General features: G+C 36.5%; 1 protein-coding gene across 7 annotated transcripts in view; it reads left to right on the top strand.

Moving 5' to 3' along the window:
• Nucleotides 1–17,960, top strand: part of LOC144967059 (synaptotagmin-1) — a 139,662-nt gene that overhangs the window by 51,121 nt on the left and 70,581 nt on the right. The window lies entirely within an intron of this gene.

The following is a 17,960-nucleotide window of genomic DNA, read 5'->3' as shown; positions in this document are numbered from 1 at the left end:
TTGGGTTCGAGTTCCTCTTAGCGTTGCGCAAATTTGAGTCCTGAGCTTTCGGAAGGCCTCATTTAGTTTATATTGGTTGTTATGTTTGACTAATGACTGTATAAAACTTAGCCTGTGACCTGTTGGTCTTGGGTTCGAGTTCCTACTCTGAGCGTTGCGCAAATTTGAGTCCTCTGAAAAGGCTATCTACTTATTCACATTTCCACACCATACTCGGGTATAAAGGTAGTACCGGACTTGTAACAGCGTTTTGTCTCTGCCAGAAATATAATGTATTAGCGCGTTTATATGTTTAGTGTTCCTTAAATGCCCTTAAAACATAATTAACAATATAATGAATATCAACACATTGCACATTCCTAGAGATAATAATTATTAAAAACGGAGAAACAAATTTAAAAAACAGCATAGAAGAAAATAAAAAAAAAACAAACAAAAAAAACATCCGTTCTTACCATTGTCATGATTTTATGAATGCTTAGTCATAGATGTATTTTAAAGCAAACTATTGGCTATCGAAGCATTTTAAAATTCATGAATATCTTAAGCATAGTTGTAAATTTCAGACTTTTTCATGTTCTGGAGTGTATGGAATATAAATTTATTCTTTCTAATCGAAACTATGTAGCCTACAAGGAAATAAACATTTTGAGTTCATCTCCTCACGTGAATGATGAGTAAATTTATAAATAGACAAACGAGTGAATGAATGAGGGAAATAATGAGCGAACTATCTATCTAGTCGTGTTATGATTAATTAAATGTATATTGAAAAGACAAAAGAATTAAAAAAGTGTAGGTATAAACAATTTTGTCAACAATTATCCAGGCAGTTAAACGGATGAAAGAGAATGGTTTAATCATCTACACGCATATTATTCCATAACAAAGAAGCAGGCAAATCATACACACACACACACACACACACACACACACACAGAGAGAGAGAGAGAGGAAGAGAGAGGAGAGAGAGAGAAAGAGAGAGAAGAGCGAAAGAGAGAGAAGAGAGAGAGAGAGAGAGGAAGAGAGAGAGAGAGAGAGAGAGAGAGAGAAGAGAGAGAGAGCGAGAAGAAAAGAGAGAGAGAGAGAGAGAAGAGAGAGAGAGAGAGAGAGAGACGAAGAGAGAGAGAGAGAGAGAGAGAGAGAGAGAGAGTCACACACACAAGATCAAAGAGACACAGTTTGACTTCAATTTAAATAAGTTGGGTTTGAGAGTTTTTTTTGCAAAATGAGAGTCATATCGATCGATATTTGAATGACAGAATGACAACATTTGAAATACGTGTCTGTCTTTCCAGAGCACAACACCAGCCTAGATTGTCAAATTAACCCGTGAACGGCCGTACTCCCGAAAGACACGTATTCAAAATTTGGCCAGAATACCCCGTCGTCCTTCAAATATCGATCGATTTAAATGGTCCTCATCTTGGCAAAACACTTTCAAACCTGGGACTTCTAGTAGAACTCTATTCTTCTTTTTTTTTTGAATCTCTTTTTTTTTTAAAAAGCCGTTATATTCTTTTTTTTTAAAAAAAATACATTACAGTCGACAGCCTCTTTCTTCTTCATATTTTTTAGTCCTTCAGAGCCATGAAAGTGGATTTTATCCCGGTTTCTATAGCGCAAAATGGACGAATCAATAAATACATGTTACCATTTATATAGGACGTAACTTTTTACCAGATCTAACAAACCCAGCTACTCAATAATGCTGGGTGGACAGGGGGTTCAGAATGTTATAATCTCAACTTTACCTGGGATCGATCTTGGTCCCATCGCGTATAAAGCGAGTGCTCTACGAACTGAGCTATCGGGGCCCCAACCACAGCTTCTGGAAGTTTATTATTATTCACAAAGAATTCACAAAGATAACACTACTATCTCATAATTGAGATGAGGAAGAGTGGCTCTTCAGTTGACGCTACGGAAGTCATTGACGGGTCCTACTCCGTTATCTGAAGTTTATTTTTGCTCTAAGTTGTATTGCTATCGGAGTAGACATTTCTAAAGGATATGACGAAAATAGGCTTCAACAGTTGTGACGTCACTTCCCCTCATATTGACGCATAGTAACTTAGTAATTGGTTCTAAATTATGGGAACCATTGCGGACGAAATATTTCTCCGACGAGCATAAAAGTGCGTCCAGAGGAGAAAAACATTATAAATATGATCATGTTTTGACTTTTATACATTCTGATCACATGAATGAAAAAAGTTCTAGCCAGCATGATGAAAAAAAAGGACCGATTTCTTTGTAGAGCACTCGTTTCACGCCCACAGGGACCGAGTTCAATTCCGGGTGAACAGTGAGATACCATTGTCGTGTTGAAAAGTATTGTAATTATTTTTTGTTCACCAATCAAGGGACTGAATTCGATAGAGAATGCATTTATTCAAAATCACCCGAAAAAAGAGGGGGGTGGGAGTGAGTGAGTTGGAGAGAGAGAGAGAGAGAGAGAGAGAGAGAGAGAGAGAGAGAGAGATAGTTAGATAGAGAGAGAGAGAAAGAAAGAAAGAGAGAGACAGAGATAGAGAGATAGAGAGAGAAAGAGAGAGATAGAAAGAGAGAGAGAAAGAGAGAGAGAGAAAGAGAGAGAGATAGAGAGAGATAGAGAGAGATAGAGAGAGAAAGAGAGAGATAGAGAGGTAGAGAAAGAGAGAGAGAGAAAGAGAGAGAGATAGAGAGAGACAGAGAGCGATAGAAAGAGAGAGGGAGAGAAAAAGAGAAAGAAAAAGAGAGATAGATAGAGAGAGAGAGAAGGAGAGAGAGAGAGAGAGAGAGAGAGAGAGAGAGAGAGAGAGAGAGAGACGAAACTTGCCATACTGTTGGAACTAGTCACTGGAGCCCGAATGGTAAAATGGATCGATAATTGGATGAGTAGTGCTGCTGATTTCGGTCAGAATTGGGAAAGAGAGGTTGCCAAGATCATGCAGTGCATCGCATTCCACACCATTCCACACCTTTTTCGAAACTGTTGCTCTCCTTCACCTCCCTCACCCCCCCCCCCCCCCTTGCATTCCGTGTCTGTCTATTTAGTATTAGTAGTAGTAGTAGTAGTAGTAGAGTAGTATTGTAGTAGTAGTATGGTAGTAGTAGTAGTAGTAGTATGTAGTAGTATAGTAGTATGTAGTAGTAGTAGTAGTAGTGGTAGTATGTAGTAGTAGTAGTAGTAGTGTAGTAGTAGTAGTAGTAGTAGTAGTAGTAGTAGTAGTAGTAGTAGTAGTAGTATAGTAGTAGTAGTAGTAGTAGTAGTAGTAGTAAGTAGTATAGTAGTAGTAGTAGTAGTAGTATAGTAGTAGTAGTATAGTAGTAGTATGTAGTAGTAGTAGTTGTGTGTAGTATTGTAGTAGTAGTAGTAGTAGTAGTAGTAGTAGTAGTAGTAGTAGTAGTAGTAGTAGAGTAGTAGTAGTAGTAGTAGTAGTAGTAGTAGTAGTAGTAGTGGTAGTAAGTAGTAGTAGTAGTAGTAGTAGTAGTAGTGGTAGTAGTAGTAGTAGTAGTAGTAGTAGTAGTAGTAGTAGTAGTAGTAGTACTAATAGTAGTAGTAGTAGTCGTAGTTGTAGTAGTAGTAGTAGTAGTGGCAGTAGTAGTAGTTGTAGTAGTAGTAATAGTAGTAGTAGTAGTAGTAGTAGTAGTAGTAGTAGTAGTAGTAGTAGTAGTAGTAGTAGTAGTAGTAGTAGTAGTAGTAGTAGTAGTAGTAGTAGTAGTAGTAGTGGAAGTAGTAGTGGTAGTAGTAGCAACAGCAATAATATTGCTCTTGCTATAACAATATTTCATGATTATATAAAACAAATGTAAACAAATCTCATTGTACAGTGTAAAAAATTATTATCGTCATGTCGTATCTTATGTTGATTCATAAAATGTGAATTATTTGAGTTGTATCTTTTTAAAAATTTATAATTCAACTTATTAATCAACTAATCTATTAATTAAATCTTAAGATGATTTTACATTATTATTATCACCATTATGATTATCATTATTACTATTGACAATTTCCTAAAAATAAACGGTTGAATTGAATTGAATATTTTATATCAGTTTTTTTACAATGATTTGTTGGATAAATTTAAAGGCTTAAGGATTCAAATTAGATTTCACTTTTTTTCTGAAATTCAGATTAAAGCTTTATATATCCCTTTTTAAGTTACACATTCTATAGATAGTTCGAAGATGACGTCACTCAGGTCTTTGTTATGGTTTTTTGCCATCCGCGTTTATGAGTAATGCTCACTGAACTGTATTAACATGACTATAAACGTTCATGGATACACACAGTTTTGTGTGTTGGTCCATTTTACTTCCGGATGGCAATGTTATGAGCTTCTTAGCCAAGCGCATACTATGTATATAAAAATATATTGCTATTGCTGAAGAAACGGTTTATACCCGAAATATTCATTTAGATTACACGTTCTAATTTATAGTCAATGAATGTTACCACATATTTTTGAAATCAAACAGCCTTCGTCTCCTTTACGTTGTTAAAAAATATGTTTAAGAATGGCTCCGATTTTGTCCAGCTCCATATCATATTAAATTCATCTTTATCATACTCTTTCATTCAGTGATACTCAGTACTATAATGATATTCATCATCATCATCATCATCATCATCATCATCATCATCATCATCATCATCATCATCATCATCATCATCATCATCATCATCCTCATCATCGTTATCATCATCATCATCATCATCATCATCATCATCATCATCATCATCATCATCATCATCATCATCATCATCATCATCATCATCATCATCATCATCAACCTCCCCATCGTTATCATCATTATCGTCGTTGTTATTATTATTTATAATGTAATTTCCTTCCTAAATACATAACTATGTATATAAAGAGAGAGGTGTTCTGCCCCAATCCAATGATGTCCCGTGAACGTGCTTATGTTACCTAATAGTTAATCTGGCCGTATGAGAATGTGAGAACGTGGGCGAAACTGTGAATAATGAATGAATCACACACAATGCCTAATTCAATAGATCAATGGGTTATTGATGAATGGGTCAGCGATGTACAGTCGGCCACGACTAACCCGACACCAAAGAGATTCAGCTTCCACGCAATCTAACCTGTTAATAAATCAATAGGACATTGGCGAATGGGTCAGCAAATAAACCTTATGAGTACAGTCTACCACGACTAACCCGTTTCCCAATAGATTCAGTTTTCACGTAATCCAACCTCTTAACTCACTCAATCCTAGAGATTTTTGCTTCTTTCTAAAATTGGAAAAAAAAGTGTATTAAAAATGAGCATGTGTATAGATATTCTTATTCAACTGAAAACTAAAACAAATAGCTTTGATACTACGCCTATAATTTGTCTCAGAAAAAATGTGATAAATAGGCATGGGGTAAAAGTAGCTCAGGTAAACTACGGATATAGTCGGTGTTAGGGTTGAGTGAGTTAACATCACTCGGCCGTTGATGAATGGGTCAGCAAATAAGTCTGGTGAGTACAGTCTACCACGACTAACCCGACCCCAAATAGATTCCGTTTTCACACAATTCGACCTCTTTATATCACGTGGCCGTTGATGAATGGGTCAGCAAATAAGCCTGGTGAGTACAGTCTACCACGATTAACCCGTCTCCAAATAGATTCCGTTTCCACATAGCCTGACACTGAAACCCAAAAAGACTGGCATTTTGACGTCATTATTTGGTTTTTGCATCGCTTAGTGAGTTGTTGTTAGTAGTGTTCAAGGAAACAAGTCATTTCATTGGTTGAACCATTGGATACAACTCACGATTTGTTTTCTTTTGTGGCAAAAGACTGGCATTTTGACTTCATTTTTTGGTCAGTGTCAGGCCATAACTTTACGAAGGCCACGGTCCGGCTATAACTTAACGATGGCTACGCTTAAACACACACACACACACGCACACTCACACACACACACATACATAATACACACCACACAAACCAGATTATGTCTAATATAGTTTTCATACCAGCGACTGAAATCAAAACAGATAGCTTTTAAAGCGAACTCACTCTTTAAAATAATATTTCTTTTTCACGAAATGTTCTTGAGAATGCGAGAATAATATTTCAACATCTCTGAAGCTGAACAAACAATAATATTTGAAACGTGAGAATGATGAAGAAAACGAAGTCTAAATATTGATTCGAACTACGGTTAATTTTCATTGCCATTAAAATGTAATCCCGCTAAAAGGGTATCTATCGATTGTGTTCAAGCAGAATTGTTAAAGAATAACACGAGTCGAGTGAAACAGGAAACCACTGATAGATGTGGATAGAATTGAAAGCTTACTTACTTATTTATCCGAACCAGCGACCACCTGAGCTCTAGCCCTTCGGTCTTGTGCCCTGACGTAGAAGTTAGACGTCTTTTGTAGTTGTTCCAGGTGACTATAAAGTGTGTTACTGATGCTTGGATTTGGTGGGAGGAATGTGCATCTCAGGTCTTCAAGAGGTTGACATTCAAGCAAGTGGTGTGTTACTGTTTTATTGGAATAGAATTGAAAGCAATAATGATCACAACAAAGAAACTGGAGATATACACCGAGATGTCGACTGAACGTATTGATGCTATGCGTTTGGGTAAAATGCTCACAACATCCGCCAGCCAAATTATATATACCAAAACACAGAAAACTCTGTGTCTCCTTTTCACGTTTTTAGTCTGATTTGTATAGATAGTATGAGCTTGGCTAAGAAGCTCATAACATTGCCATCCGGAAGTATAACGGACCAACACACAAAACTGTGTGTATACATGAACGTTTATAGTCAGGTTAATACAGTTCAGTGATCATTACTTATAAACGCGGATGGCAAAAAACAATAACAAAGACCTGAGTGACGTCATCTTCGAACTATCTATAGTTTAGTGATATAGATCCAAACACTAATAATAGGCAGTACAAAAATAATAACAAAGAGCTGAATGACGTCAACTTCGTTCCATCTATAGAAAAAGAGTATAAAAAATTACAGCATTTCGCAACGGCACCATTAGATCCCTTCGCCGAGGCATTCCATGAAGGAAAATAGATAATCCGTTAAACAGGATGTCTGACGTCAATAGGAATCACCCATGTTGTCCAAAGTACTTGAATATATGCAAATTGAATAAGCAAGATTCGCGAAAAACACAGATGGGTCTCTATTTATGCTGTGCATTTAAGTAAAATACTCACAACATCCGCCATCTGGACCAATACATACAACTATGTTTATCATTGAACGTTTATAATCTGATAGAATTTAGTGAGAATTGATCACTAATAGGCTGTCTGAATGGCGTCAAATCCGTTCCTTTTATAGCTTAGTTGGTAGACAACTTGTTTTTTTCGCAAATGGGACCGTTGTCCATCCCGCGTGAAGTTGAAATTTATTACCCCCCCCCCCCCCCCCCAAACAAGCAAATGGAAGAAACAACAAACAACAACAAAAAAATCGCCCACAAAACAAGAACAAGAACAAAACAAAAATTACATAGTATAAATTACATGGCATAACTTTAAATGCTCTACCATAATTTCAATAAACCAAGGCGCCATTATTTACGAGAACTGATCAAAGGTTTGCTATGAAAACAAGGAAGAAAGAGATTCGTGTCCTCGGTGTTTGTCCTGTCATCATTATCTCCCCTTGTACACACTGGAGTGGAATCTTGTTCACTCAAGAGTCGGCATTTTGATCCTTGTTATATGTGCCAGCGACAATATCGAGTACTTTGTTGATTGCATTCGACTATTAACTCTCTCAACCCTAACACCGACTATATCCGTAGTATACCCGGGAGTTATAATATGGATTATGTTACATTATAGACAGTGGCGTGGCATGCTTGCAGTAGAAGGTAGTGCCAGAATCAGAGGATACTTACTTAACTCACTCAACCCTAACACCGACTATATCCATAGTTTACCCGGGGTTACTTTTACCCCATGGCTATTTATTACATTTTTCTGAGACAAATTATAGGCGTAGTATCAAAGCTAATGTTTTATAGTTTTTACATGATGATGGTAGTTGGATAAAACTATCTATGCACATGCTTATGTTTAATACATTTTTTCCAATTTTGAAAAGTAGCAAAAATCTCCAGGATTGAGTGAGTTAACCAGTTAACTGCCGTACTCGAGAAAAACACGTATTTTAAAATATGGCCAGAAAACTCGTCCTTCTAATATCCATCAATTTAAATGACCCTTATCTTGACAAAACCTCTCAAACCTGGGACGTCGCCGAAAAGAAAAAAACAATGATATTTTGTATAGAGCAATATCCACTTAACGTGTTCAAAACGCTTTACAAGGGATCCCTAACCAACAGGAACATAATTTAAAAACTTGTAGGACGAGACATGACGCCTGTTAGGCGATATTACAATTTAATAATTTTCGGACAGAGACAACGCTGTTTACGGTCAGGTACTCATTTTACACCCGAGTACGTTGAGAGAATTTGAGTAAAGAGCCTTTTCTTATGACTCGACTATGCGCCGGTCATAGCGGGGACTGGAACCCAGGATCATCTGATTCGAAGGCAAATGCCATACAACTAGACCACGACATAGCCCCAGATTAAAAAGAAAAAAAATATTACGTGAGATGTTATTTGTAAGCACTTTGAGCACATTAGTGTATATTGCGCTATATAAAAGCTCAAGTATTTAATTCATCACATCAATTTAAGCGCTTAGAGTCTGGTGTCTCGGTGTTATAGCGCTATATAAGTTTTCAGCATTATTATTTTATTATTATCGATATTTGAAAGAATAAATGTATTTTTGGCCAATTGCTTTGAAAGGCGTTTTATTTGATGAGCGACAGACAGACTTACTAATCCGATATTGTTGGTGTGGACGGAATGGCGGTGAAATGTTATCTTTTGGGCGTGGGTTGAAATGAATTTAGTCCGTGATATACCATGATGTTGGGTACTTTGTAGAACTATTATCAATTTATATTCGGGAGAACAAAGAGCTGGTGTTAGTTAACTCACTCAACCCTAACACCGACTATATCCGTAGTTTACCCGGGTTACTTGTACGCATGAGACAAATTATAGGCGTAATATCAAAACTAAGGTTTTTAGTTTTTGCATGTTAATAGTAAGCATCACCACTACCCTACCACCTCCTCCTCCTCCTCCACCACCACCACCTCCACCGCCACCACAACCACCACCACCACCACCACCACCACCATCATCGTCATTATCATCATCATCATCATCATCATCATCATCATCATCATCATCATTATTATTATCATCATCATCGTTGTCGTCGTCAACGTTATCACCACCACCATTACTCGTTCCACAAACAGCTATCAAACAACTCATTTAATTTTAATACCATTACCCCACCCATATTATCATTACATATATATCGTAAATGGTTAGAATAACTTTACTCGCAACGACATTCATGCCGATTACCTAATGAACATTATCGCCCGTGCAATGTTAATGTTTATCAGGGTATGCATGATGTCCTGCCTGTAAGAACTCATTTTTTCGTTTGAGAATATTTCCAGCCAACAGTTTTCTGGACCTTTGTCCTGCATCAATCAATAAGAACCAGAATGTTTGATTTCTTTCTGGTCCATGGTACTCTCATAATTATCAGAAATATTTAATGCGTCTTATAATCAATTAGATTCCAAGCAGCTAGTCCACCAAGAATATAATACCGCTTTGATACGATGGGTCACAATTGTTGAATATAAAGTCAATTTTCAGCCATAATATCACTCAACATAATACTTTTTAAAGGTGACACTGTGGGTTACAAGATCAAATCTAACCCTGTCACTGTGCGGTGGGTCACAAGATCAAATCTAATCTTGTCACTGTGCGGTGGGTCACAAGATCAAAATCTGATCTTGTAACTGTGCGGTGGGTCACAAGATCAAATCTAATCTTGTCACTGTGCGGTGGGTCACAAGATCAAATCTAATCTTTTGTCACTGTGCGGTGGGTCACAAGGTCAAATCTAATCGTGTCTCTGTGCGGTGGGTCACAAGATCTAATCTAATCTTGTCACTGTGCGGTGGGTCACAAGATCAAATCTAATCTTGTCACTGTGCGGTGGGTCACAAGATCAAATCTAATCTTGTCACTGTGCGGTGGGTCACAAGATCAAATCTAATCTTGTCACTGTGCGGTGAGTTACAAGATCAAATCTAACCTTGTCACTGTGCGGTGGGTCACAAGAGCAAAATCTAATCTTGTCACTTTGCGGTGGGTTACAAGATCAATTCTAATCTTGTCACTGTGCGGTGGGTCACAAGAGCAAAATCTAATCTTGTCACTGTGAGGTGGGTCACAAGATCGAATCTAATCTTGTCACTGTGCGGTGGGTCACAAGATCGTATCTAATCTTGTCACTGTGCGAATCTACAACGACTGCTAGCTAGCCTTAAGATTTATGGCGGAACTCAATGTTTGTTTCATTGCTGATAATAAATTAGCTATCGACATTTAGACAAATAGATAACAAAACCAACCCCCCCCCCCCAAAAAAAAAAAACAAAAAACAAAAACAAACAAAAAAAACAAAATCCCCCCCCCCCCAAAAAAAGAACAAAAACTAAAAACACCTAAAAACAACCAAAAAAAAAAATACAAAACAAACAAAAACCAAAAAGAACAAACCATACAAAAAAATAAAACCAACCCCCCCCCCCCCAAAAAAAAAAACAAAAAACAAAAACAAACAAACAAAACAAACCCGAAAGGCATCACTACACCCCCTCCTCCCCCCCCCCCCAAAAAAAAAAACCCCAACAAAAACAAACAAAAAACAAAAAACAAACCATACAAAAAAAAAAAAGCCCCAACAAAATAAAAACAGACAGCAAGAAGAACCCAATTTGTGATTGTTCTTGTTTATCAGTGAACCGAGTTATCCCTGTTTAATGAAAGAGAATCATATACGAGTATATGACGCAATAACATGACATTCTTGTACGTAATCAATTTTCATTAATCCTGTGTTCATGATTCTATTTATCTATATAGACGTCTATAGATGATTTTAATCGCCCTTTTGTTTTAAAGCGACAGTAGATATATCAATAAAGATGTCAGGATAATTCCACCATAAAATGCTTGTAATCATTAATGATAATCAATAGAACAATAGAAAGAATGAAGTTGACGTCATTCAGCTCTTTGTTTTATATAATTTAGCTAGTTAGATGATAAGTTGTGTTTTATTTTTTTTTTTTTTTGTTGTTGTTTGTTTTGTTTGCTTCTTTTTACAACATTCTCTATAACATATTATTGTAAAAATATAAGGTCAAACGCAATTTCATGTGTTGGTACCAACGTGTACATTTTTCAGGTCTGACAACTCAAATTGTTATGTTCTCATTGGTGTGATGGAAATACTCTCAAACCGACGAAAACTATTATTGTCCATTACAACGTTAAATCAAGCCGATAATTATGTTCGGTTATCAGACCTTCAAATATGTGTCAGTGCATGACGTAATCAGTCGAAAGGTGAAAATTTTGGATTTGAATTTTTCCTCATTTTCTGAAAAAACATGCTCCTCAGAGCATAATATTAATTTGAAGTAAATTGGGTGATTTTTCATGAAGTTATGGTCAGATGTATGGGAAAGGTATCCAGCAACTTTTCTCAAATTTCATACTTTTTCAACTTGACTAGCTGTAAAATATTTGGAAGTGAAATTAAGCTTTGATAGTTCCCGAAGATTTACAAAAAATAGTTGATTAGATCATTTATGACAAGCACTCATTTTTGATTATAAGAAAAATTGACGTTCTAACTAAACTTGGCATTATCTCAGTGCAAACCTTTTCACCATCCGACTGATTAGGTCATTCACTGTAACATATTATGTGCACGTAGGCTGGTACTATTCATCTGGCGGCGGGGGCACAACTGTTGAGTATTTTATTTAAACGCATACCACCACTACAGAAAATAGCCATTCCCTGTTGTGCTTCACGTATTTCATTGTATTAGAAGACGGTACAGGAACATCTTGGGAAATGCGATAGTGTTAGTAGATGGAATAAAAACAGTACCAGCAGTCTACATCGATCACCGCTGGGTACAAGATAATTAAATAACACTTTTATATTATTGCGGTAGTGACGGCCATATCATTCTGACGTCTTTTCTAAATAATAATAATAATAATAATAATAATAATAATAATAATAATAATAATAATAATAATAATAATAATAATTATTATTATTATTATTATTATTATTATAATATTAATAATAATAATAATAATAATAATAATAATAATAATAATAATAAAAATAATAATAATAATAATAATAATAATAATAATAATAATAATAATAATAATAATAATAATAATAATAATAATAATAAATGTACATTTATATAGCCAAAGCTTCCATGCGCTTCACATTGACCATCCGTAAAAACATGACATACTGCAGATTCGGACATAAGACCTCTGCGGCTATGTGGTCTTGTGGTGTGACATTCTCTTTCGGATCGGAAGGTCCTGGGTTCGAGCCTCGCTCGGGGCATAGTTGAGTCCTTGTAAAAGACACTTTACTCACATTCTCTCATCGTACACAGGTGTAAAATGAGTACCTGACCGTCTACAGCGTTGTGTTCTGTCCGAAACAGGCCTCATATCACGTCCTACATGTTAAAGTGTTGCTGTTGGCCAGGAGACCCTTTGTAAAGCGATTTGAGCTCGTTTAGCGGATATTGAGCTATATAAAAGCTCAATGAATATCTCCCAAAAGGTGACAATAAACATGTAACTCAACGTTTAAAAACGTTATTATACTAGGACAAATCGGACCTCTGAAAGTGAATTTAAGGCCAAAGAGAAAAAAATGATCTTTTATATAGCGCAGTATCCACTAAACGTCCTCAAATCGCTTTACAAGGGCCCCTGGCCAACAACAACATTTAACATGTAGGACGGGACATGACGCCTTTTCGGCGATATTACAATTTTTTCGGACAGAGACAACACTGTTATCGGCCAGGTACTCATTTTACAACTGAGTACGGTGAGAGAATGTGAGTAAAGAGTCTTTTCCAAGGACTCAACTATGCGCCGAGCGCGAGGCTCGAACCCAGGACCTTCCGATCCGAAAGCAAGTGTCATACCACAAGACCACATAGCCGCACAAGTAACTCACAGTCTAAACACGTTATTATACTAGGACGAATCTGACCTCTGAACGTGAATTTAAGGCCAAAGAGATAAGAAATAGGAGCTTTGAGTTTGTTGTAATGGAAGAAATTATCTTTATTCTCCACCAAATCGAATAAATCTTATCTCATAGTTTCATATTCTTACCACACATTCAATGTCCAATACATAGAAGCTCACTCCGATAATACCGCATTGAGGCGGATGGTCACAAATGTTTGATAATAAATATTGCGGTTTTGTAAATAGTGCGGATGGTCGAACTATCTATTTTAGCATAGATACAGTATACCATCGTCATCATCATCATCATCATCATCATCATCATCATCATCATCATCATCATCATCATTCATCATCATCATCATCATCATCATCATCATCATCAACATCATCATCATCATCATCGTCACCGTCATCATCATCATCATTCATCAATGACAACAAGACGGATATCGCTTGTGCATAATAATTAATTACTTGTCACTCGATATTGAGACAAAATGCGCATGAACTTAAAGAAAGCAAAATAACACGATAACCTAACACAGCCGTAAAACCCCACAGCTGTTGTTATTCCCCAGTTTTAGTTTTATTGTATTGCCCTGATAACAATAGCGCTCCCGATGATGATCGTAGTCATAATTTACGACTTTCATTCCTGGGCCACAATCATATATTATGCAAACCTGTCAAGTATTACGAAAATGTCGTAGAAATACGAGTTTTGACTCCAGCTACAGGGCCGCATTCGCCTCTTTGACCGCAGCCATCGTTATGTTCTGGCCTGACACTGAAATCCAAAAGGACTGGCAGTTTGACGTCATTATTTGGTCAGCGCGTAGCCATCGTTATGTTCTGGCCTGACACTGAAATCCAAAGACCTGAGTGACGTCATTTTCGAACTATCTGTAGTTCAGTTGGTAAAGCACTCTCTTCACACGCAAAGGGACGAGATCGATCAAGCTCACAACACTGCCATCCGGAAGTATAACGGACCAACACACAAAACTTGGTGTAACCTTAAACGTTTATAGACTGGTTAATAAACTATAGATAGAATGAAGTTGACGTCACTCGGGTCTTTGTTATTTTTTGTTTGCCATCCGCGTTTATGAGTAATTCTCACTAAACTGTATTAATCAGATTATAAAAGTTCATGGTTACACATCGTTTTGTGTGTTGGTCCGTTATACTTCCGGATGGCCATGTTGTGAGCTTCTTAGCCAAGCGCATACTATCTATAAGTTAACGATGGTTACTGTGTGAGGCGGTTTGGATGTCGATGGGGATGGGTGAGGGGCATCATGGTGATGGGTATTAATAGCGATGGGATATCCCGACAGTGCCTGCCTACTTTATGAGTTATCTCTGATGGATTAAGTGACAGATTGTGGTTTTTTTTATACATCGTAGTTGTGGTGGAGTTACCAGTTTGGCATTTGCAAGGCCATGTAAAAAAAAGGTAATTTTTATGTCGTTTAGCATTATTTGCAGTCTAAATGGAAAAATGGATTTCAATGGATATTATCGCAAATTACTTACTTAATAAATCAATACTTTTGCGTGACATAGTCATTGATATAATAATAATAATATTAATACTACTACTACGACTACTACTACTACTACTACTACTACTACTTCTACTACTACTACTACTACTACTACTACTACTACTACTACTACTAATAATAATAATAATAATAATAATAATAATAATAATAATAATAATGACATTTACCCCGTTGTCACAGGCTCTAAGCGCTTTACAGTGACATAAAACAAAACATATTACAGTAAGACAAGTTTGATGGAAACGTGATACGAATTCAATTTAACAACAACAAAATTGCTACATTATGACGTAAAAAGAGAAAATTTTAAGCGAGATTTGAAAGTTGTCAACGAATTGGAACAACATTAAGTGTTATGGAAGAGAATTCCAAAAATGGGTTGGGGGGGGGGGGGGATTGAAAAGATCCTTCACCTACTTTACGCAATGTCTTAGGTTTGGCAAGGCTTGATTCTACATATATTCATTGATATAATGCATTTGCTGCCTAATTCAGTTCCTTGATTCGTGACAAGATAATTATTTCAGGGACCTAAACTTACGAGACTGTCATCTAAGCGGTGTGGATGATGCGTCTCCGTTTGTGCGATTTGTGAATTTTCCTTTGCTGTAGATAAAGAAAGAAAATGTTGCTGCTTGATCATCATGTTTTGTTGATAAAGGGGAAAACCCGAAACGTCCCCAGTTTATATATTGTATCTTACATTTCAATACTTATCGTTATTTTTTTTTCCTTCGCTCGTAGAAACCATCAAGTGTTGAGAATTATCATTTACGTCTAACTTGTCCTTATAATAATAATAATAGTATCCATAGTGTTGGATACAATAAAGGGATATAATCGATGACAAACGCATTCCCCCAGTACTTTTTCACCCATGGAAAATGAAAAAAAAAATAATATAAAATATTTTAAAACCAGTTACATATCGTACTCTGGAAAGACAAATATTTAAACATTTGGCCAGAAAGCTCATCCTTCAAAAATATCGATTGATTTAAATAACCCTCATCTTAGCAAAAACTCACAAACCTGGGGCCTCGCGAGAATGGCGAGTGAACTGATTTAAAATTCATAAACAAGACAATGAGAAATACAAAGATAAAATAAAATTAGATAAACAAATGGCTAAAATGTTATGTTACTTGTGTGTGCATCATACACATTTCTTTAACTCACTCAACCCTAACACCGACTTTATCCGTAGTTTACACGGGTCACTTTTACCCCATGCCTATTTATTACATTTTTATGAGACAAATTGTATGCATAGTATCAAAGCTAATGTTTTTAGTTTTTGCATAGAAATTATAGTTGAATAAAAGTATATATGTACATGCTCATTTTTTTAATACATTTTTTTCCAATGTTGAAAAGTAGCAAAAATCTCTAGGATTGAGTGAGCTAATAGAATACAGGTGACTTCTGACTATCACATCAAACTTGTTAATGAAAATATGTCTAAAGAAAAGTTGGCTTTTCTACTCACTCACAGCAAAACTTTCCTGGCTTATTTGGGGTTTCCTCCTCCTCCTCCTCCTCCTCCTCCTCCTCCTCTCTCTCTCTCTCTCTCTCCCCCCCCCCTGTGTGTGTATGTGTGCGTGTATGTGTGTGTGCATGTGTGTGTATGTGAGTGTGTGTGTGCAGAATTGAGTGGTAGATGTTATAAAATTTTACGCTACCTTTTCTGTTTTAAAAATAAAAACCCGACCGATATTGAGCCGCCATTGAAAAATATTGTTTATTATGTGAATGAAACTGATTCGACCAGAGGATTATTATGTTGTTTTGATGATATTGTGTAGGCCCCTACTGCGTGGATAGATTAAATATGTGGTCTAGTGGTATGACACTCGCTTTCCGATCGGAAAATGTTGCTGTTGATCAGGGACCCCTTGTAAAGAGCTTTGAGCACATTTAGTGGATATTACGCAATATAAAACTCAATTATTATTATTTTTTGTTGTTAAACTTTGTCTCTATCGAAAAAAATTGTAATATTGATGATGATGATAATGATGATAATGATGATGATGGTGATGGTGATGGTGATGATGATGGTGATGGTGATGGTGATGATGATGATGATGGTGATGATGGTGATGGTGATGGTGATGATGATGATGATGATGATGGTGATGATGATGATGATGATGATGATGATGATGATGATGATGATGATGATGATGATGATGATGATGGTGATTATGATGAAGATAATGATGCTAATGGTAATGATGACGATAACGATTGTGATGATGATAATATTATTGTATTACACGAGGATGGAGAGGAAGGACCACGATCACAAATGCTATAGTTGTGTCCGAATCGTCTCAGAACAGAATCCTGTCGGGCTGTCGTCCTGATACCATCAAGTGGATTTAACTCTTTACTTGAAAAATATTAATATAGCTAATCATAGTCAAGGAGATTGATTTTTAGTTTTCATCTTTAAGAAGGTTTATCTAATTTCTTAATTCAAATAAATCTGGCTTCAAACTCAATTTTATTTTTAAAAAACATGAGCTTTTATTTTATATAGCATAGCGTAATATCCACTAAATTACGTACTCAAAGCGCTTAACAAGGGGTTCCCAGCCAACATAACACTTAACCTGTAGAACGAGACAAGACGCCTATTAGGCGATATTACACTTTTCTTTCTGTGAGCGAGACAACGATGTTAACGGCCAGGCGTTACTTATTTTACACCTGAGTAAGGTGAGAGAATGTGAGTAAAGATTCTTTCTAAGGATTCAACTGTGCGCCGCTCGGAGCGAGACTCGAACCCAGGACTTTCCGATCCGAAGGCGAGTGTCATGCAAACCACTAGACCGCATAGCCCCACGATCTACTAGTCTTGCCTGAAAGGACTTGACGCCTGTTGAATATCTCCGATTGTTTTGAACTCACCAGTATAAACTATAAAAAACTATTGAGCTTTATATAGCGCAATATCCACTAAATGTGCTCAAAGCGCTTTACAAGGGGTCCCTGGTTAACAGCAACAGTTAACATGTAGGACGGGACATGACGCCTGTTAGGCTAGATAAAGCTCAATTTTAAGCTCCATCATAAAATGGCAATCGATATTTCGTAAAGCAAGAATCTGATTTCAACGCAATAAAATTTACCGTTTCTTCGTGCATCACAATTACCTATTAGAGCCAATT

The sequence above is a fragment of the Berghia stephanieae genome, chromosome 3 (assembly GCF_034508935.2).
Source record: "Berghia stephanieae isolate SIO BIC M18660-M18661 chromosome 3, UCSD_Bste_1.3, whole genome shotgun sequence".
Taxonomy (NCBI): domain Eukaryota; kingdom Metazoa; phylum Mollusca; class Gastropoda; order Nudibranchia; family Aeolidiidae; genus Berghia; species Berghia stephanieae.
This window is presented reverse-complemented; position numbering and strand designations above follow the sequence as displayed.